Source organism: Emydura macquarii, unplaced genomic scaffold (genome assembly GCF_026122565.2).
Source record: "Emydura macquarii macquarii isolate MOO-44397 ecotype Brisbane River unplaced genomic scaffold, CSIRO-AGI_Emac_v2 contig_1363, whole genome shotgun sequence".
NCBI lineage: Eukaryota > Metazoa > Chordata > Testudines > Chelidae > Emydura > Emydura macquarii.
This window is the reverse complement of record NW_027131500.1, coordinates 17,292,428-17,313,552: the sequence shown is the minus strand read 5'-3', so window position 1 is coordinate 17,313,552 and position 21,125 is coordinate 17,292,428. Positions and strand designations below refer to the sequence as shown.

The window sequence follows — 21,125 nt, the reverse complement described above, 5'->3', positions numbered from 1 at the left end:
CTTTGTCCCTCTGTAGGCTTTCGCATCTGACCAGCAAAGTATGACCACGGAGTTATAAGGAAGACCACGGAGATCAGTTTTGCACTTTCAATAACACTGTAAATCATTTAGAAATATTTCAGAAGAAATCAGCAGCAAAAGGCACTTGAGATCTTTTTAGTAATGCCAGGCTGACTGTCAAAGAAAAGCTAATAAAACAACCAGCTTTAAATCTGCAAGAGAGGAAATGATGTTTGCCATTATTCAGCTTTAGTTTAAATTTAATCATCAATGATCTGGTCACATTGGATATATTTGTAAGTATTTTGCACTCGGGCCTTCATTTATAAAGCATTATTTATGGGGACCTAATGGAAGTGCTTTGCTTGGAAATATGTGAGGCCTGGACTCCTTTCTCCAGGAGATTAGGGTATTTTTGGCATTGCTTGAGGGGAAAAACCTCTATGGCTAACAAACAGCATTAGTAGTCCCATTTATTCTTCCTAAACCTGGGCCACAACATAGCTCCTCAGGTGTAGTGGAAGGAAAATAAGGGCTGCTTAGCACTCCCAACAAGGGCTCTGAGGGCTGATCAGAGACTGAGATGTGGGGAACTAGGAGCAACATTCATAATGACAGCGACCTAGCTCCAAGAAAAGACCAGTTGATGGCAGGTCTTCAGTGTAAGGTCTCCAAGCCTGCTCAGAAACAGTAAACAATATATTTTCCTCTTTAAAAAATGGTTGATATATGTGCATTTCATAAGCACAGGGAAGATAGCCAGTGGAGCTAGGCAATTCTTGTGGTTAAAAAAAAACTTACTAATTTTTTTTGTTTGATTGGTCTAAATTAACACTTTATGCAGACCTATTTTGGGTTATAGCTCATCTTTGAATTAATCTTTTCTATGATTGATAGATTTTTTTTTTTTTTTTTTGGTGTCTGGTCACCTAAGTCACATGGTTCTCTCTCATGATTGGAGGACTGAAAGTTTTATAAACAGGAGAGAGATTTCAAGATGGCTGTGTAAACATTTCTGGCCCAAACTTGTGTGTCACAAGAGTGCACAGGAATACTCAAAGCCCTCCTTTTTTGTGGACATTTTTAAGCAAAAAAATTACTCCATATGCATGTCAACAGAAAACTAATTTAAAAGTTTCATGCTGATGCAAATTCTAGGTTTTTATTTTGAAATAATGGGTTTCAGTATAAGTCCAGTTCTTGTGTCTAATATAATGGATAAAATGCAGCTGGGAGTGTAAACAGGTTCATTCTAGCTCTACTCAAGCCAGTGTACTAAACGTTGCAGCATGGGGGGTGAGGGGAGACCACATGGGTTAGTTGTGTGGATTCAAGCCTCTCTGGGTCCGAACTTGGGTTGCTAGCACATACTGCCGCTCTTGACAAAATGGCCACACTGCTATTTTTAACACGCTAGCTTGAGCAGAGATAGCATGAGTCTGTGTAACTGGATTGGGAGACATGCTTCCAGTTGCAGTGTAGACCGCCTTTAGTGATTTAGGAGTCTCAAACAGTGTCTAGGCTTAAAAAAAATTAGATCAGCCTAGCTAGGTTGCTCAGGACTATGTAAAATTTCACACCCTGAACACTGCAGTTAGATTGACTTAATCCCCAGTGCAGATGCAGCTAGATCGATGGAAGAATTGTACTGTCAACGTAGCTGCCACCTCTTGAAGAGATGGATTAACTACGCTGAAGGGGAAAAAACCTTCAGTATATGTAGGAAATGTCTATACTGTGGAGCTGCAGCACTGTAGCTGTGCCATTGTCATGTAGGCATGTCCCAGATCCCATTGATGTGACTTGTATGAGCAGTGTCAGATTTTTAAAGTTCTTTAGATGCCTAAGGCAAAGATGGATTTTCAAAAGCACATAAGTTGGATTTTGAAAAGTGCCGAATTCCAATTTTTTGTTTTTGGTGGGTTTTTTTGGGCCTCTTGAAAATCCCATCAGTTGCCGATCTGCATTTTTAAGTCCTAAATAACTTTAAAACTGTGCCATTAGGACTTGCGTTCCTCTAGAAAATGTCTCTCTTTTTTTGTTATCAACAGAAGAATTTTTTCATTTGTACTTTTAAAATTCCATTTTATGGATTATTAAGATCACTTAAATTTTTTTTGGGTCTATAGCTCATTAGCAATCCATTTAATTCCCTCTGGTTATTTCTGAAAAAATAGACTGACAAGCATTTTTAAGGTATTTGGATTCTGGGGCTAATAAAAGATTATATCTGAGGATGATCTCATTGCTGGTATTTCTCAAAAGGTAGGGAATTTTATTCCAAAATAGATACTTGACAGGGACCCCTTCACACTGCCGTAGAATTGCTTCAAAGCATTGATATTATCTTCTACCAGCCATTAAGTGTTGTCAGCTCTGAATCTGAAAGCATATTGATTTGTTGTCTGTATGCGGCACATACTGGACGGATCTGTTTTTATCTTGAGAATACAGAATCTGATTTCACTTCATTTTCTTGAGACTGGCAGTGCTTCCAAAAAGAGGCAAAACTCATCACTCTGACAAGTAATTGGGCTTTCCTGGAGCATTTGACATATAAATATATTGAAGAATAAAAATATTTCATCTGCTTTCAATAGTAACAAGTATTTCCATTGGTGGGCTGGCTTAAATAATGCTGTTTTTTCCACTCATATACGCGCTTTCTTCATTCACACTACTAATGCTGTACATTCAGTCAACATTGTTCATTGTTCCCAGCCAGGCTAGTTAAGTTGCCATGGTTAATGATTAGGTTAGGGTAAATTTTATCTTCCGGTTTTTCATTTTTTGTTTAAACACAGTGTATATGTGCATAAACTTGACAGAGAGAGAGTACATATAACTGTTTCTATATCTACAGTAACAAACTCTGAAGCTGATTCTGATCTCACCGGTATTTTTCAGAATCAAGTCGTCTACTTACACTTCACAGATTTCTAATCTAATTGCGGTAGAGTGAACTGCATAGTGTGAGTGAGGTTGTCACCTTGCTACAGACCACATACAGGAGCCATAAAAAACAGTGGGGATTTCCCTTGATATGGGTGTTGTGTAAGGCCACTCTCAGGAGCCCTGCACAGACCCCCTTCCAAGTCCTGGTGCCACCATTGGTTGGGCTGGAGTGGGCATGTCAGAGGTTGGGCCACAGAGCTACAGGCATTCTAGGCAGCAGGGCAACCCCTAAAATGTTAAAGGATGGAAGCAGTAACTATAACAGCTTGCTGAATTTGTTATACTGGAAATGGAAGGGTATAAGGGCAGCTGAAACTAAAAGCCACCTTTATCTTCTCTCCCCCAAGGCAGTACATTCAGTGCAAGCACAAAACCTCATGTCTTTTCTCCATACGTTTGGATCAGAAGATACAAACTTCTTCTTTATTAGAGGCTGCAGGGAAGAAGACAGAGTGTGGGGAGACGTTGGAAAGATCCCATGTGGCTATTGTTGGCAGAATAGGCTGTATGTCCTTCTAATGAGAGCTAGTGAGCCATGAAGCCCTAGAATTCCTGTCTAAAACCAGCAGCCCGAGTAAAAGACCCTTTACTGTATATATTAATTACTATCAAGTCCTTACTCATTTCTACTGAGGAGGACACTGCAGGGTGTCTGAAAGCTCTCTTGGTTTTTCTACTCTTGTATAAATAACCTTTACAATACATGATATGTTTGTCTCTGTTCTGGACATGGTTTTTTTAAAACAGGTCTTTCTAATAACTGTAAAAATGAACATGTAAGAGAAATGAAGATCAGAATTTCTAGTTAGATCTGCTTTAAATCTAAACCTATTGTAGAACTGACACTGCTTAGATTTATGCAATGTCCTAGCCATGATGGTCTCAGGATATTAGAAAGACAAGGTGGGAGAGTAATGTTTTTTATTGGACCAACTTTGGTTGGAGACACAAGCTTTCAAGCTTTATGCATAACTCTTCTTTAGGTCTGGGAAATGTATGTACTCCATGTTACAGCTAAGTACAAGGTGCAACAGATTGTTTAGCATAAGTAAACACATTTCAAGGGACTATTCAAGGTGAAATGGCTCATTAACATCTCCAGTCATGTGGGGAGACAGGAAAAAGCTGGGAGTGGAGTGGGGGGAGGGAAGTTAATGTGTTTAGATTATAGTAATAAACCATAAATCTAGTATCTTTGTTCAACCCATGATTTTTAGTGTCTAGCAAAGTTATCAATTTAAGCTCCCAGGTTTGTTGTTTGAAAGTGTTGTGCAGGTTTGCTTTGAAGATGAGGACTGAGTGGTTAGATATAGAGTGACTGCTTTGTGAAAAGTGTTCACCCATAGGTGACATGGTGTTTCTGTCTTTTATCATTTTCTGGTGTGAGTTCATTCGAGAGCATAGTGATTGTCTGGTTTCACCCACATAGTTGTTGTTGGTGCATTTTATTGTTTGCACTGTATAAGATACAGCACCTACCATAATGTATAGGTAATGCATTTATAGGACCCCTGGATCTTGAAAGGTGTGTTGTGAGGGATGTTGATCATCATAGCAGTGGAGACATTCTACAGGTGATTGCTCAGATTATCAACCAAAAATTTCTCTATGCCAAAAAAAAATGATCTGTTATGCAGAAATACATAATTTAAAAAATATTTTAAAATAGAAATATTAACTGTAAATGAAAGATGTATCTTATTTGAGTCACTGCTTGTGCATTGATTTTTAGTTTCCTGCTGGGTTGCTTTTGAAGTATATAAGATCCTAGTGTGTTGACCATTAAAAGGAAGCTAAAATGTATACTTAAAAGGTGTTAACCATATTATGTAGACTCCAATGGGGTTCATCATTACTCAGCGGAGTATTGATGGCAGCATTTGGACCATGTGCCAGCAAAAATTTGGGGGGGAGCGATGTCGCTTTGCAAGGGAGGGGCTTTTTCTCTGTTCTTATATTAGTTTCCTATCAGTGGGCTGACTGTAAGAGCTGTAATCTTGTACCACTTGATGAACAGGGAATATATGGAGAATGGAGATTTATTTCAAAGTGGCTTCCATCCCGGATACATTAGCCATTTAATCTTGTGCAAAGGTAATAGAGTTATCAAAACATAATGGCCGCATTTTACACCCACGTTGCATCAGGCAAGAGCCAATGGAGGATCAGACTTACTATCAGTGTCTAGCACAGTTATGAACAGCTTCCAGGCTCGTCTTCTGAAAGTGTTGTGCAGATTTCCTTTGAAAATGCTCTTTTCCTTTTGCTCTTAATCGAATCTTTGCCTCCTAACTTTTCTGTTCCTTTCTCTCCGCATGCCCCCTTATCCATGCTTCTGTCACTTGGACATCTTCTCCTAGGGTATGTGCTTCCCTGTTACCTGGGCCTACCTTACTCACGTGCACATACTTCCTAGCTGATCAGTGCCTTCTTTCCTACTTCTCTGTATGGGCTGGCCAACTGTCCTTCTCCCCTTGGTGACTGGCAGCTTGCTTTGCGGGTCCCTGTATTAGATGCAGCTACTTTGTCTCATCCACCTCCATATTTTCAGAAGCGTTTCAAAAGCTTCCAGACTCTTCTTCAAATTGAAAAGACTGGACTGTAGGAGTAGTTGGTAACCAGGCCAAGTTACTGCAAAATGATAGGATGTGCTTTATGGACTGAAGTTTGACAATCACTGTTCCATATTTATCAGCGTTTCCTGTGTATACAATCTATTTTAGGTACTTGTGTGGCCCTTATTATCTGAGTGCCTCATGATTTTTAATGTAGTTATCCTCCTAGCACTCCATGAGATAGGGAAGTGCTATTAACCCTATTTTACAGACTTGCCTGAGGTCACGCAAGAAGTCTGAGGTAGAACAAACTCCGAGGGTAGTTAATACCCTAATCAGTGACCCATCCTTCTCTCCTACAAATGCTTATTTTCACACTGCTCATCCTTCTAGCTGAGGGCCTGATCTTTTGGTTTTAAGCCTTCAGACTGGCCTTTAGATAATTGAAATGCCACAGTAATTATTGTGATAAAAGGGTAAGATGTCATAAACACAGTTAAATGACTTCATTAATGGATAAAGCAAAAGAAACTGAGTGGTAACGGAAGAGATCTTCCTAAAACTTGGGCATCTTTAAAACTAGAAAATGGAACAGAAAAAATACAAGGCAAGTACATTTCTTTTTAGGTCAACAATCTTTTGTTTTCTTCAAAATTAATTCAGTTTGAAAATCCCACTTTAAAAAGTATGGAGATAAAGATGGAAATATCTGAGTAGGCACTGTTGGGAAAAGATAATTATTTTCCTTCAGTACTAATGTAGGTAGGATTGAGCTGTTCCTAACAGGTTTTGGTTATAGTAAGTGGAATTTCATTTCTAAGCATGATTACTGTGCCCACTAGTTTGCAGAGGCTTGGATTCAGTAACTGGCACAAAAAATGTTTTAATCTTTTATGCAAAATAGTTTCAACTTCACTAATATTGTTCTAGATGTGTGGGGTTTTTTTATTATAATTATAATCTGCCATTTGAATGCATTTGAAGACCTAGATATGAGTGAAGAAATCTTGCAATAAAAACAAATATTAAATAATTTCAAATACCCCTCTGACATCACGAACATTGATTATGACGCTAAACCAGGCTTTTCACAGTTTAGGCTCCCTCAGAAAAGAGTAAGAGACTGGCTGGTAGCACAATACAGTATCTATTATTGCTTCCTCAGCGTTCCACACATAAGCTTACTATCAGTTTAGCATCAAAATGCTTATTTGTAGCATGCTACAAAATAATATTCTGTAAAGGATAAGTTAATTGAAATATCTAAAGCAAATAAGAATAGCCTGAGTAAAGCAATGACATACTGCAAAGTTATAAGGAAGACAAGCAGTATTTATATACAGGGTTTTGATGCAAGATTCAAGTGCATTTTCACATGGACTGTCTAATAGCCAAGAAATGAAATAAACGTTGCTGCATTTACTTCCATATTTAGCATTTCAAATATATACACATATATCCAAAGCCCTGCGGTTAAGAATGTAGTGGAGTCATAGAAGCTACATGTCCATGTACTAACCTGATTTACAAAACAGTTTCAACTTTTGTTTAGAAAGACTACATCTTTCAGTCACTCCTGCTGCATTGTATTATTTGAAGCACCCAGGGTGAAAAATGTCAAACTTAAATGTAATTTTACCAAAACATTTACCTTAAACTTAACAAGCAGAAAACATTTCAATCCAAAGTGTAATTTAAGAGTCAGGGCATGAAAGAAAGTGCCATCTTGACAATAACCCTCATACAGATGTAATGGAATATTTTATAGTACATGTAAGGGGGTTTCAAAGGTAGTTTGATTCCATATAAAGCGAGCGTGATGCTTGTGACTTGTTTCCTCAGTTTTCAGCAATTTGCCAGCTGTTTAGTTCTAACATTCTGTACTGCATTTAAAATGGATGCAGCAATATTGCTTTGTATTGTAGCCTATGCTATAGAAAAAGCATTTGTACCAGTTTCTGCATTGTCTAAGGTCAATTAGATTTATAAGAAACAGGAAAGATATGGATACACGTAGAAAGATTCTTTCTACAAGAGATAAAATACTATTGATAATGCAAAACCATGCATAAAATGGGCACATTAGTAACCATAAAACAATAAAAGAAGAAAGTGAAAATCCATAAATGAAAGCATTGAAAGTGAAGGATTCTCAAACATCTAAGATTATTTTGTGACCTCCTTTTGTAATTTGTATGACAGTTGTGACAGACTGACAATTTCCTTATGGAATTATGATAAAGTTAATTCAATAAGGGTTGATAGCTTCAAGATACATTGTATTAAACATGCAATTGTGTATGTGTTATTGTGGAATTGTATGCACTTCCATAGGAAGGGTAAATTAGAGAAAAGCACAGGGTGATTAGGACATCTTCACAGAAAATCACCCCCTGGAAAGATATTCAGGTACTGGTTCAAACAGGATTCTCCCAGGATCAACTGACAAAGAAAGGGTTTTTGGATAAATAGCCTAGTTTTAAATTAGCTCAAGGCCTTCTTCCTGATCCAACAAGTGGACAGGATCCCCGGTCCATGGAGCGCCCCCAATCCTTAGGGAAGGGTTGGAAGGACTGGGCCTACTGTGGTCTCATAAGACTGGGTGTTTGTTCTGAGCTGAAGCTGTGTTGAGCTTGTAACCACAAAGGGCTCCCCCTTGGGTGGGGGCATTGAAGGACTGCTCCTGCCAGAATCCATGTTAGGGTTGGGAGGAGCTCTGGTAAGCATATTAGCATGTGTGTAGGTTCTTTTATTACTTCTAATAGGTTCTCTCTTTTATGCTTTTTTACTTTAAGAATAAAACGGGCTTGCATACGAAGTGCTGTGTGTTATAACTAGCAATTGCATCTGTTAAACAGCTCTGAAGAGAAAGCAAGCAGGTGTCCTTGGTCAACCCGTCTGTGCTGGGAATTAAAAAGTGAAGACAGGGAATTGTGCAGCCTGAAAATACCCGTCAGAAGGAAGAGAGATGCAGATCTCCACCCAGAAAGGCAATAGCTGGGAACTGAAAGCCTGACAATGGGTGCCCTTCTTGGAAACTGAGGGGAAATATAGGTGCTGTTGTCCTGAACTGTGACAGACAGAACAAAAGAAATCCTGTGGTTTTAGAATTCTGAAGTGTCTGCTACAGTTGGCATTGGCAGGATGCTGAGCAGATCAGCCATTTGCCCTTTACTGTTCTCTAAACTTCCTTCAAAAGACGAAATTAATAAGCAAGAAGCAGTTGTTCCTGCCAGCAGGATGACATGCCTGCTTAAATCAAAAGCAATTTCAAGGGCTCAGTCCTGCAAACACTTATGCACATGAGTATCTTTACTCAGCTGAATAGTCCCATGTGCATCTCTCCATAGATTGGGCCCTTGGTATTTGCAGATAAGCTTCCCCTCCCCCCCCCTTAAAGCAGGATAAAAATCAGGGGGGGGGGGGTTGTTTTTTTAAAGGTACAGTTTGAAAAGCACAAATAGATAGCATAAAACCAGGAAGTTATTCAACATCTTTTTTCCTGTATGTTTAAGTTCTCACATCAGGAAAATCCCTAAGGTAATTGGCACCATCCTGAGGCATTTATTATTATTTGTTATACAGTAGCACCTAATGACCCAAAACAGAATCAGGGTCCCCTTGTGATGAGCTATGCAAAACCAATAGGACGACGACAGCTTCTTCACCAAAGAACCAATAGTTACCAGTCCCGAGTCTACAAACACGTATGTGTGTTTAATTTTAAGCCAAAATATTGACTTCAATCTAATTGATCTAACAGTTTCTCAACCTCATATTACATCATTTATCAAAATCAGTTGCGTAGCCTATAGTTTCTGGCCTGAATCTCTCGAGAGAGTATAACCAGGTCCTTTTTTCTTATTCTGTTTCTATAATATTCATCATAACTAAATTCATTTGACAGTAATATGGATATCAGACTCTCCCCAATCGTAATTCCACTGTAATCCATTGTAAATTAATGCAGTATAATAGCGCTATCTGATCACATCTCTAGTCTTGTATAAGTGACATCTTTCCTACCTTTGATGAGAATAGTATATTGATAATTAATATTGTGCCTCAGAGGAAGAAAAACATGTTTTTCTACTTCAAAATGTACTGTATTATGACAGCACTTTGTATTTTGAAAAAAACCATCAAGATCTCTGTGTAAGTTCAAAAGGGTGTCTCTCATCAAACAGGAACTGGTCTAATAAAAAAAGATATTACTTCACCCACCTTGTCTCTCTTAGATCATCAGAAGAAATCTTATAGCCTTCATTCCACAGCAAGACTTGAGTGACAGCGCAAGATCCTGAGGATTATCATGGAGTCAAGCTCTCTTCCTGCTTGAAGTGCGGGCAACTAACATCTGTATTGCTCAGCAGCATCCTTTGCTGCAAAGTCTCCAGCTGCTTCTCTCTCAATCAAATGCATTTGTCACTAGATGTTGTGAAAAGTTCAATAATCATGCTGTAGATACGTCCTAGAATGACTGGGTCAAAGTGCTTCTGGGTTACTCGAGAGAGAAAGAGTACAGCTTTCATTACAATTAGAGGTGGATGGGAATTCAAGCATAAAAGACCTGCAACCTTTTCAGAAGTATAGTCAATGTGTATGTAGACAAATATAGCATACATTTTCCCATGCTTACGCCTCTTGAAATGATCACCCTCAGTAATACACTTCCTTAACTGACTTTATATTTCATGTGTTATTCTGTCTCAGTAACGTTGCTACTGCTGTTGAGGAAATTCGTTTAAATAATTATTTTCCTCTCTCTCTCTCTCTCTCTCCTGGTTTTCTGTTAATTTGATAAATGAAGTGCTTTAACTATGAACATTTCAATCCTTCTTCACCTAACCTGAGGCACATTTTAAAAATTGAAGTATATTTATCCATGACAATTATTTTGCAGTCACACTGAAGATACAGAATAGAGTAGAAAAATTACATTGTGAATATATAATATATTATTGTGTTATTTTCAATGGTATTTAAGAATGATCCACCTATCAGAAGATCTACAAATGATCATTTTTATGTGATGGTTGCTGACTTCATGGCCCTAAAATGTAGAGATATAACTAGCTTCATGACATGGCTCTAGGAATTATTTTGGGCAAGTTCTATTGCCTGCTTTATACAAGAGGCCAGACTAGATGATCACAATGGTCTCTTTTGCCCTTAGAATTGATTAAAAAAATCTACATAAAATATATATTCTTATGCTATACATCCTGTGTTAGACAGAAAAAGAATAAGGCAGAGGAAGGATATAGAACTGGAAATAAATGATGTTATTAACAGAACAGTTATGATGTTCTATCTTATTGCCTGAGTGCCAAGTGGAACATAAAAGTGGGAGCAAATATGTTTTAAAAAATAAGCAAATCAGCCCTTGGAGACAAAGGATAATGTTAACCCATCTATACATGCAACATTCAGGAGTAACAGTTAAAAAAGATGCTGAAAATGAAGTTGTGCACTAGATGACAAGCAATGGGCTGAAGAGTGCAGAATTAGAGGAGCAAAAGGCATACAGAGATTTTAATGTCAAATTTTTGGATGCAAAAATGGCAGCCTCCTGGGAAGAGGAAAATGAAGCACATGAATTCTCAGAGGAGATTATTCTAAAGTTCTTATTTGCTTCAGTTTTAATTAGGTGGGCTATTTTCTTTTGCATTCACAACTCCATGGCTAATGAGGTTTTAGCTCACACTGCTTCCCATCATTCAGACTTGATTACAGTTTATTTGTTTTTATAGTTGTTCTTTGAGGGAGGGAAGAGGGAATTAATGGAAATACAAATAAAAGTGAAGACTATAAAGGATCTAAGATGATGTTGTTCTGGTATCAGAGCTTACATTACAGTAAGTATCAGAAATCACAGAAATGTTTGAACAGCTAGTAGTTCTAGCTGGTTGGTAATGTTCACAAGGCAGCATGTCTGAGACAACAAAATGCTTTGGGGGTATCAAAATGGCAAGACGGGGTTATTAATCATTTGTATATTATTTATTTACAGTATATATGGTACTTATTCCTGAGAGAATTAGGACCTTCATAAAAAAAAAAAATCAAAAAACAGGATTACATACCAGCCACATCGGGCTGCCTTAGATAAAAATCAATATTACCACCACTGAAAAAAATAATGAAGACATTTGGGTTATCCATATAACTAAACAAATCATTTGGCACCTAAACATGCTGATGGTTGCCCTAATGAGTCTGAAAAGCTACAAACAAACAAAAAAATCCAACCAACCAAGGCTAAGCAAAACTAGGATTTTGCCAGCAGGCAGACTAAAACAGTTACAGTTACAAGGGCCAGATCCCCAGCTGGTACAAGTCAGCATAGCCCTAATGAAGGCAATAAAGCCATGCCAGTTTACACCAACTTTCCTAAGTATGTTCTACTTGGTGCAATCATGCACAAGATGCCACGATGCCAACAATTGTCCTTGAATTCAGGTCTTTAGAAAACTTATCTCCCACCCCTATTGAAAAAAGATAGAGGATCCAAATGCACCTAAAGGCCTAGCACATTTCTAAGAGATGCAAGGTGCAGAAGTCCTCACCAAGAGTATTTCCTTGACTTTAATGGGCATTGACACAGTCCCTAAATATGCTTTTTCCCAGCCCACACATTCTCAGGGCAGCCTGGGCAAATGGCCAAAAAGCAGCTGCACCAACTAATTTACTTTTCAGATCAGGAATTACCTCACACAAGATTTCCAGCTGAGGCTTTTATAACAGTCTCCTCATTATAGGGCAGGACTGAACTTTTCCACAAAGAAGTAGGCCTTGTTGATCTGCCCTGCCCTTCATTTAGAAGTGACAGGGGACATGCACTAAACATCTTTTCTCAACGGAATCACACAACCACTGGAGAATCAGAGAATCATGCTGCACCCTTTGCCCCTTTAACTTGAGAATGACTACTCAGTCACTTCCTTATATAAAAACAGTTTGACTAATTTTTTTTTAAACAGATAATATTGATTTCTTACATAAATCTTCAGATTATTGAACAATACTTTTCGAACACCCACACTTCTCTCCCATTCTGAAATTTAGGATAATTCATTATTCTTAACACAACATATTTTGCTAACAAAACCATTGATCTAACTGTCCTGTTCAGATAAGGGAATTTAGTATAAGGGAATTGCATTATCAGCTAAATTAATCTATTGTGTTCAACAGTGTGCATAGATCTTACATTGTCATCTGTACTGTGCAAGATAGTGGGAGATAAGATATGAAAAAGCAAGCAGAATGGCTGATTTATTAACTAATCTTTGACAACAAACCTTGACTTTGGGAATATTCTGAGTTAAGATCATCTGCAAGGGTACTTTGTAAGCTTACTTAAAAATAGCATCTTGTATTTTTTTTATTTTTTTTAAATGTGGCTTCAGAAAGGAAAAGGGTGCCACTCAACCTTTTGAAGAGAATGGAAATCATCACTACTGGTGGCTTAAGGAACAGATGTAGCCTATATCTTCACTTTCTTCTGCTTATTACATTGCCATAATGGTCCAATACATCTTACCTGATTTGTAGCCAGTTGCGGTCCCCAAGGTAGGTCTAGCTCTGTGGTTGGTACCGCTGATGGGGCTAGGTTTACAGTTACAAAGGGTAGTGAGTGACCTGGGGCCAGCAGGCTCCCCAGCCTATGGTCAGTGCTGCAAAAGATAGTTGCTTGCTGTTGAAAGTGTTGCTTGTGCTAGGGTTATGGCTGGGGTCATTAGGATTCTCTGATCTAGGATTAGGGTTACATTGAGCTAGGCATTGTTCAGTTTGCCAGCAGAAGGTTAGGGCTCAGGATGGTAGGGCTTCCCAGGCAAGTGTTAAAAAGGGTAGGGCTCCCTGAGATAGGGTTTAGGCTGCGGCCAGTATGGCTACCCAGGCTAGGAATACAAAGGGTAGCGGTCCTCAGTCTAGGGTTAGTGCTGGCACCAGTTGAGCTTCCCAAACTATGTTTAGGCCTAAAAAAAAAAAAAAGGGATAGGGCTTCCTGAGTTAGAGATGGAACCAGATAGACTCTTCTGACTAGTGTTAGTTACAAAGGTTGAGGTTCCCTTTGTTGGAGTTAAAGCTACAAATGCTAAAGTCAGTAGGTTGGGTTAAGGCAAAGGCCTGTGTGACTACCAGGGCTAAGGTTAGGGCTGGGTCCAGATAGACTCCCTGGGTTAGGGTTAAAAAGGGGAGAGCTCTGTAAGCTAGGGTTAGGGCTGGGGCCTGTTGGCCTCCCCTAGCAAGTGGAAAACCTGGAGCTGTTTGGGCTCTGCAGGCTAGGGTTAGATGTATAAAGGGGAGAGCACTTTGGGCTAGGATTGGGATGGGAGCAGGTCAGCTTCCCTGGGCTAGGATTAGTGTTACAAAGGGTAGCGCTTGAGCTACTCCATGCTAGTGCTAGATGGTAGGGCTCTCCCACTCCGTCCCCTCTCAGTTCCCAGACGCAGTTCACCAGAAAGCAACAGTCCAGAGTCCAGGCTGCAAGCACTCTGCAAAGGGTTTATTGGGGGTTACACTGACAAGCTTAAAGCCACAACCGTACCTCTAAGCCCTTCACACCCATTGGGCTTATTTCTCTATATGCCAATACAGTTCCCTCCCTCTCCCCCATAGCTCTATGCGCCCATAGAACTCTCTTTCCCTGACCCTGGTTCTGTCCCTCTCCCTCTCCTTCTTCTTGCTATGGTTAATTATACCGGTAGGCCCCTACCCTCACTACCACCCCCTCCAATATATAGTCATGTTTTGTTTTGGGGGTCATAAGTCTGGGGTCTTTGACCCAACCTCCTTTGTACCTCATAGGAGAAACAAGTAGAAGTGAGGTTACATTCAGTCAGGGTCAGTATTTGTAATGTCACCATCTTTCTCCCTCCCAGCTGCTTGATTAGCAACTCCTGCTTGAATCTGTTCCCTTATCTCCTCTCATACAGAAAGGCAAAACTTTTACTCTGTTTGGGGTAAATTCAACTTTATGCTTTCACTCACATTCCTTTTCATTTACATCCTAGTCTATCTGGGTTAAAAATCAAGGCCAAAAGCAAGATTTAGTTTTTCACCTTATTTGCTTCACATTCCCCTAACACTAGGGGTTGCAACAGGTAGGACTTCCAGGATAGGATTAAGGGTGGGGCCAGTTGGGCTCGGGTTAGCGTTACAAGGAAAAGGGCTCCTCAGCATTGGATAGGGTTACAAAAGGAAGAGTTCCCTTGGTTAGGGCTGATTGGGCTTCTCAGGTGGTGTTAGGGCTGCAGAGGAATGACGTTACAAATTTTCCAGGTCCCTTGTCCCTGGGCTAGGATGAGGTTTAGAAATAGAAGGGCTTCCCACTCTTAAGAGGCTTAAAAAGGGTAGGGTTACCAGGACTAGGGTTGGGGCCATTTAGACTCTTCAGGGTAGGGATGGAATTGGCTGGACCCCCCAAGGATAGGGATATGGGTACAATGGAAAGGCTCCCTGGACTAGGGCTAAAGCTGGTGCTGGCTTCAGTGCCTCAGTTTAGGGTGAGTGTTACAAATGGTTCATGTTCCTAGGTTAGAGCTGGGGCTGGTAGTTCTCCCCAGGCTATAGCCTGGTGGACTCCTCAGGCTCGTCTTACTCTTTTCAAGATCCTGAGTCAAGGGCCAGTATTATACAGGGTAAGTGCTCAGTGTAGGGCTAGGAATGGGGCCAGATGGGGTCCCTTGTCTGGAGTTAGTGGTACAAAGGGTAAGTATCTTTTTTTTTGGGGGGGGGCGGGGGGGGGGTTGAATAAAACATTTAGCATTCAATACTTTTTTTAAATCATCGCTAACTAGTTGTGTGTCATACTTACATAAAGACATTTACTGTCTTCATTTACAGATATTTGCTCAGTAGAATGCACTCAACTTAAAGTAGATACATACCAGACAATGTTTCAAAAACAAATTATTTTCTGTGCCACTTGTCGTTTACAATTTATGACTTACAAATAATCATATTTTTGTAACTCATTTGGCTTCCCTAATGACTCATATCCCATTCAGTACTTTCACTGCTCTTTTGTCTCTGACTGAAACTCCCTGATGTTTAACACATTGGCATAACTGATGACAATTGACTGACAAGTACAGTCAGTCCACTTTGGGCAGGTCTAGACTTCTTAGCAGGAATTTACATCTCTAGCTCAAAGGAGATGTACCTGAACTACCTTGGATTGAGCTAGTGCAGTGTATCTCAATTATATTTCGCCGCGGAACCCTTGCGCGGCCATGCCATACCCTCCGCCGACAAGACCAGGAAATTTTCCCCTTTTCGGCGGCGCGGTGTAGGCTGTTTTCGGCGGCGCGCTCTCTAAGCCATTTTCAGCGGCGCCCTAACAGCTGATCGGCAGCGCGCCATTTTTCTTAATTTCGGCGGCGCGGTTCCGCTTTTTCACAGAACCCTTCAACTCAGCCCACAGAACCCTAGGGTTCCAGGGAACACTATTTGAGAAACACTGAGCTATAGCATTAAAAATAGCATAACTGTGGTGGCACAAGTGGCAAGAGGGGGATAGCCACACCAAATATATGCCCATCTAGAAACACTACTCATGTTCTTGGGGTGGGGAGTCTCTCCCGATGCTCACTGCGTACACTCTCTTTTTAGCAGGCTAGCTTCACCAGAGCTACATCTCCAGTTTGAAGCAGCGACATACCCGCAGTGTGTTCTAAGCAAATGAAACTGCACTTTGAATTCCAAAAAGAATGGCTCGCCTGGTAGGGCAGCACTATCAGTCTTCGTTACAGAGAATTATTGTAAGGTTTGGAATCCATGAACTAATCAAATATTATTTGGCACAACAGATTATATGGGGATTCCTAATGTTAGCACTCTTAACTAGTGCATTTTCAGCTTGAGGATTCAGCAGCACACTCCCTGTTAACTTTAATGGAAGGCCCAGGACAAAATCCCTGTACACGACAATGAAAGTTTACCTATGAAAGTGTTTTAAATCATTGACATAGAGCCCGATGTTTTCTGCTAACTTCAGTAGGAACTGAGGGTGCTTAGCACCTACTAGGAGGAACTCAGTGCCTCAAATGATCAGGCCCATAATAATCCAGTCTATTTCTCCATTAGTAACTTCACTTACATACAGGAGCAAAGACCTAAAAAGTGTGACGGAACATAGCTACCGCAAAATATCTAGTATGACATGGGTAACGTGAAAGGGATGGAAATTGAGATCTAGTAAAGGTTTTACACTTAAAGTACAATTAAGTTAAACACCTGTTACTGAGGTTGTTTTTATAAAGAAATTGCCCCCAAATGCAATTTAAATGTAAAGCTCTGCTGAGCAGTCTCTCTTGACTTTGGAACGAAGCCAGACTGACTGGAGATGAATATGTACCACAGTGAAGTGCCTTATGTTAATTTGCTGCTACTTCTTCAGTAATTTTGCAGTCCTGGACTACCACTAATTTAGGTGCAGATTACCTCATATTAAATAATACACTCACTGTTTGTTTTGATGTTATGTGCCAAAACATTTCAAGAACAATAATTCCTATGTTACTACTTGGAAGGCAACATTTTGACTGTAGTTGGTTCTTTGAGTTCTTAATAACAAATTTTTTGGTAGAGATTTGGTCCCTGGCCCAAGTATTTTGTAATAGAGACTTTGGGTAGGTCTTCACTCACAGCAGCACTGTCGGCCCCACCGGACCGATTCTTTGTGCTCTATTGAGCAGCAGTGGAGACCTGCTCAAATCAATCCAGAAGTCGACTCAATAAATCCACCCCCGCAGATAGATTAACACTGCATCAACAGGAGGGCATTTCCTGTCAGCGCAGCGTAATTGGAAATGCTGCGCTATATTAGAATTTAGGAAGTCAACGGGAGATACGCAAGCTACGCAGAGTAGCTTGCGTATCTCATTGACTGCCACTGAATTTCACAGCAAGCGCAGACTAGGCCTTCGTCTGGCAAAGTGCCAAGTGCCCACAATTTCTATTGAGTTCTGTCTAGGTATTTATACTGTGCTTCATTAGCAATAAGAGGTATGGCAGACAGAATTGTACAAGGCTAGTGTTACATGCTGACAGGACTAGGTCTCTTGCAGCCTGGCCACAAGCTGGCAATCCTGCTGTCCAGATGTCACCCCAAACCAGGTCCTTCCTGAAACCTGACCCTCTCTCTCCAGTTCTACTCGTTACATAATCACCACTGTATCTGATCAACTTCCATATTTCTGTTTTTTTATTTCTTAGGGATAGAAGATACTGAAAAATGAATAATGAGTCTGAAGGAATTTAGCAAGGACCTCCCAAGTGGCGTTCAGAGACCACTCAGCACTTCAGATGCTTGCAAGAGCTCTGCTTTATTTAGTGTCTGGTTTCAAGTGGCTGTGCATAAACAAGAGCTTCACAGTGTCCTGGCCATAGTGTCTCTCTGGAAATCTCAGGTCTTAAAGGCCTAGACTCCCAATACAATACCACCTAGGGTGCATACATTTTTAAAGAGGCAGCTCTTGTTCAGCTACTCACCCTAATTGGTTAGGACAGTTTCAGGGTTCTCCTCCCACTGCTATACCAGCATAACCGTACCCTATCCAGCCTCTCCCCATCAGAACCCTCTTTAAAAGGTGACCCCGACCTGTTCCCTGAGCTCTTAAGCAGAAGTTTAGTGCAAGAGCGACTAGGTGCTAAGCACCTCTTGCAAAGTACTGGTACTAACAGGATCAGGCCCAAATTTAGGGCCAAGTTTTGCCCCCCCCACCAAAAAAAGATGACCACCTTCCAAATGCCAAAGGTTCCCACTGAGGTCAGGGAGAGGGCTCCACCATTCAGGATTTGGCTCTTTAAATATTTTAAAAAGCAAATACAGCTCCCTGAGATCCCTGCTGTTCTGATCTTGCCATTCCTGCCTTGTACAGCTTCCCGGGCAAGGACCACTGTTTTTGCCTCAAGTTGTCTGAAGTCGTGGTTAGAAGGGTGAGAGAGATTGGCAAGTTATTTTTGTCTTGCATTGTATTCTCACTTTTCTGACTCATTTAAAAAAATTAAGAACCATTAACTGAGCTTGTCAGACATCAGGCACACCAAAATTTTGCTTCAGAGGTATTTATACTAAGTGCTGTCTTGGAATATCAACTTTCTGAAACACTGTAAAGGAAACAGTTCTCAGTATCCATTGGTTACTACAAGCAAATGAATCAAAAAGGGTACTTGGGTGCAACTCACAAGCTTGCTTGAAAATCCCCCAACAGGCACCAATCCCCCATGGGACCTGCAGCAGACCACTTGTATCTAACACTTTTCAAAAGCTTGTGCAGCCATAATGAGCAGGGCCTAACCCTGGCTCCCTTGAAGTCAATGGGAGCAGGACTGGGACATCATTTAGTACAGAGATGCTCCTGTCTTGTCAAAATGATGTGAGAAATTCCCATAAAGGGGTATCCTTGAATCTTTGTATTTCCTGTCAAGTGAGGATATTCTCTTGCCCTGTGGCTCCCAAACTATGGCTTGCAGTGCACTTGCTGGGAAACAATGGACAGCTGGTTGGTCAGAGTATTGTTATTTGTACTACAGTAGCACTTAGCCTTTGTCACAGGCTGGGACCCCATTGTGCTAGGTACTATACAAAACACTTTCTCCTACTTGTTGCCAAGCTAAACAACATTAAGAGACACTAAATATACATTAAACACTTTCCTCATACTCCTTTCCTATATACAGTAAGCAATTGCTGCAGTTCCTACAGGGATATTATGTGGCCATGAACATAGGCGGACTGGCCATCTGGCAGTTTTGACAAATGCCAGAGGGCCCGGTGCACTCAAGGGCTGGTCGGCCAGTCGGCCTGCTACGGAAGCCTTTCAGTCAGGCCCTCCACCTGGGCCTGGCCAAATGCAGCAGCCACTTCCCTGTTCCGGCCCCGCTCCCACCACGTGGGCCCGGCGGCACACTGGCCAGTGTGTTTTAAATGCCAGGGCTGATTTTTAGTCCCAGTCCGTCATTGGTCATGAATGGACCTCTTCAAAACAATCCAAGGTCTGTACTATGCTAGGCAAGCATTTGAGAATCCCTGCTATAGATCCAGCACCTAATTATTCATTTACACATCACTATACAATTGTGAAAAAAGATAAGGGGGTCCCTACCAAAAAGAGCCTATGGTCTCTAAAAAGGCAGAAACAGATGAAATATGGTATCACACACAAGAGCGAGAGAGAGAGAGAGAGAGAGAGAGAGAGAGAGAGAAGTGGGCAATGTAGTAGGACATCTTTGAATGGAATTTGTTTCTGGAGATTGGAGACATGTTTTGTCTGTTAGACTTTTGCCCTCAAGTTTCCCTATTGTTACCACCTGTGTCCTTCCATTAGCAAGACCACAGATGGGAACTGCACCAGTGACAAAACACTAGTGGTTACCAGTGTTGATACTATTGTGTTCTCTAGTCTCAATAGAATGACGTGCTGGATAAAACTCTGACTTCCAGTCTACACTTTCATTCCCACTGTGGCTATAACTCTTTGGCCAGGTGTTGTCAGCAACAAGAAGGACCAGGTTCGATTATCTAGGTGTTTTCAGGAAATATTACAGACACCACTGGCTCAAGCTCCCACCCAGAAACCCTCTGCCAATATAAGCACCCTTCACAGGCAATACTTCCCCCACCCCCCCAACCACTAAATCTGTTTTACAAACAAAGGAAGTTTGGGAAAGCCAGTAACCAACCAACAATACCTGTAAATATCTGTTGAGTAAGAACCGCACCCAAGGGTGTCAGTGCAATAGCCTTAAACTGAGTCCTGCACTTTCAGTTGTGAGCATACAACCCAGTCATCTGTTCCTGCAATAACTGTTTTTCTCCTCCTCCACTGTGCCCCCCACTCACTGTTTGTTGTTCAGGTTTCAGACATGTCTATCTCCAGCCCTTGAGGGAAATGCTGCCTGACTGGCTGCAGGGGCTCCACTACCTAGCACAGCTGAAGTGATTATAGCTCTAATTGCTGGCTAGGGGGCCCCTCACTGGAGTTTCTCAAATAGCTACTGCCCTGTTTGGCAGCAGCAAAACTGCTGCAAGACCACATCTGCACTGTCCATATGCCTCAAAGCCACATGCAAAGCCATCTCTTGTTGGAGAAGCTGCCTTGGCATCACTTCTTTGCAAAGTCTTTAGAGAAGATCAGGGATGTCAGATCCTGAACAGAATCCTCATCACCAGGGGTACATTCCCATCAAAATATAGGAGCCCCTTTCCTTTTTAGCTTTGTCCAGGCACTGCTACCCAATCATGCTACCATTTTGGTCAGTGACCCCTTCTCCCAGGCACATTTGGTGCGATTCTTTTGTCCTTTAGTTATCCATCAAGGCAATAGCATTTGATTACCCTAAATTCAACAACCAACCAAAATGCCCTAAACAGTCACATAACTGAAATGCAAGTGAGGCCATTCTGTTATTTTCCCTTGCTCACCAACAGATGCTGGCAAGAAGCTTTTCTCCCCTACGGAGCCTCTGCCATTTGGAATTGTCAAGCAGCTTTGATCCTCCCTTTTCCCTGTGCACCTACAGGTGTCTACTGTTCGCTCCCTATTCTGGAGGCCATACAGCTAATCCACAAAAGGGTTTAGGCACCAACAGTAGCTTTAGTCA

The 21,125-nt window shown here is 41.0% G+C and overlaps 1 long non-coding RNA gene across 1 annotated transcript in view; it reads right to left on the bottom strand.

The window, feature by feature from the left end:
* The window catches only part of LOC137155603 (uncharacterized), a 41,498-nt gene extending 31,520 nt beyond the window's left edge, over positions 1 to 9,978 (bottom strand). Inside the window, exon 1 of the long non-coding RNA XR_010920569.1 lies at positions 9,735 to 9,978. This is a non-coding gene — a long non-coding RNA (uncharacterized lncRNA). The remainder of the gene's footprint in view (positions 1 to 9,734) is intronic.
* Positions 9,979 to 21,125: the final 11,147 nt, after the last annotated feature.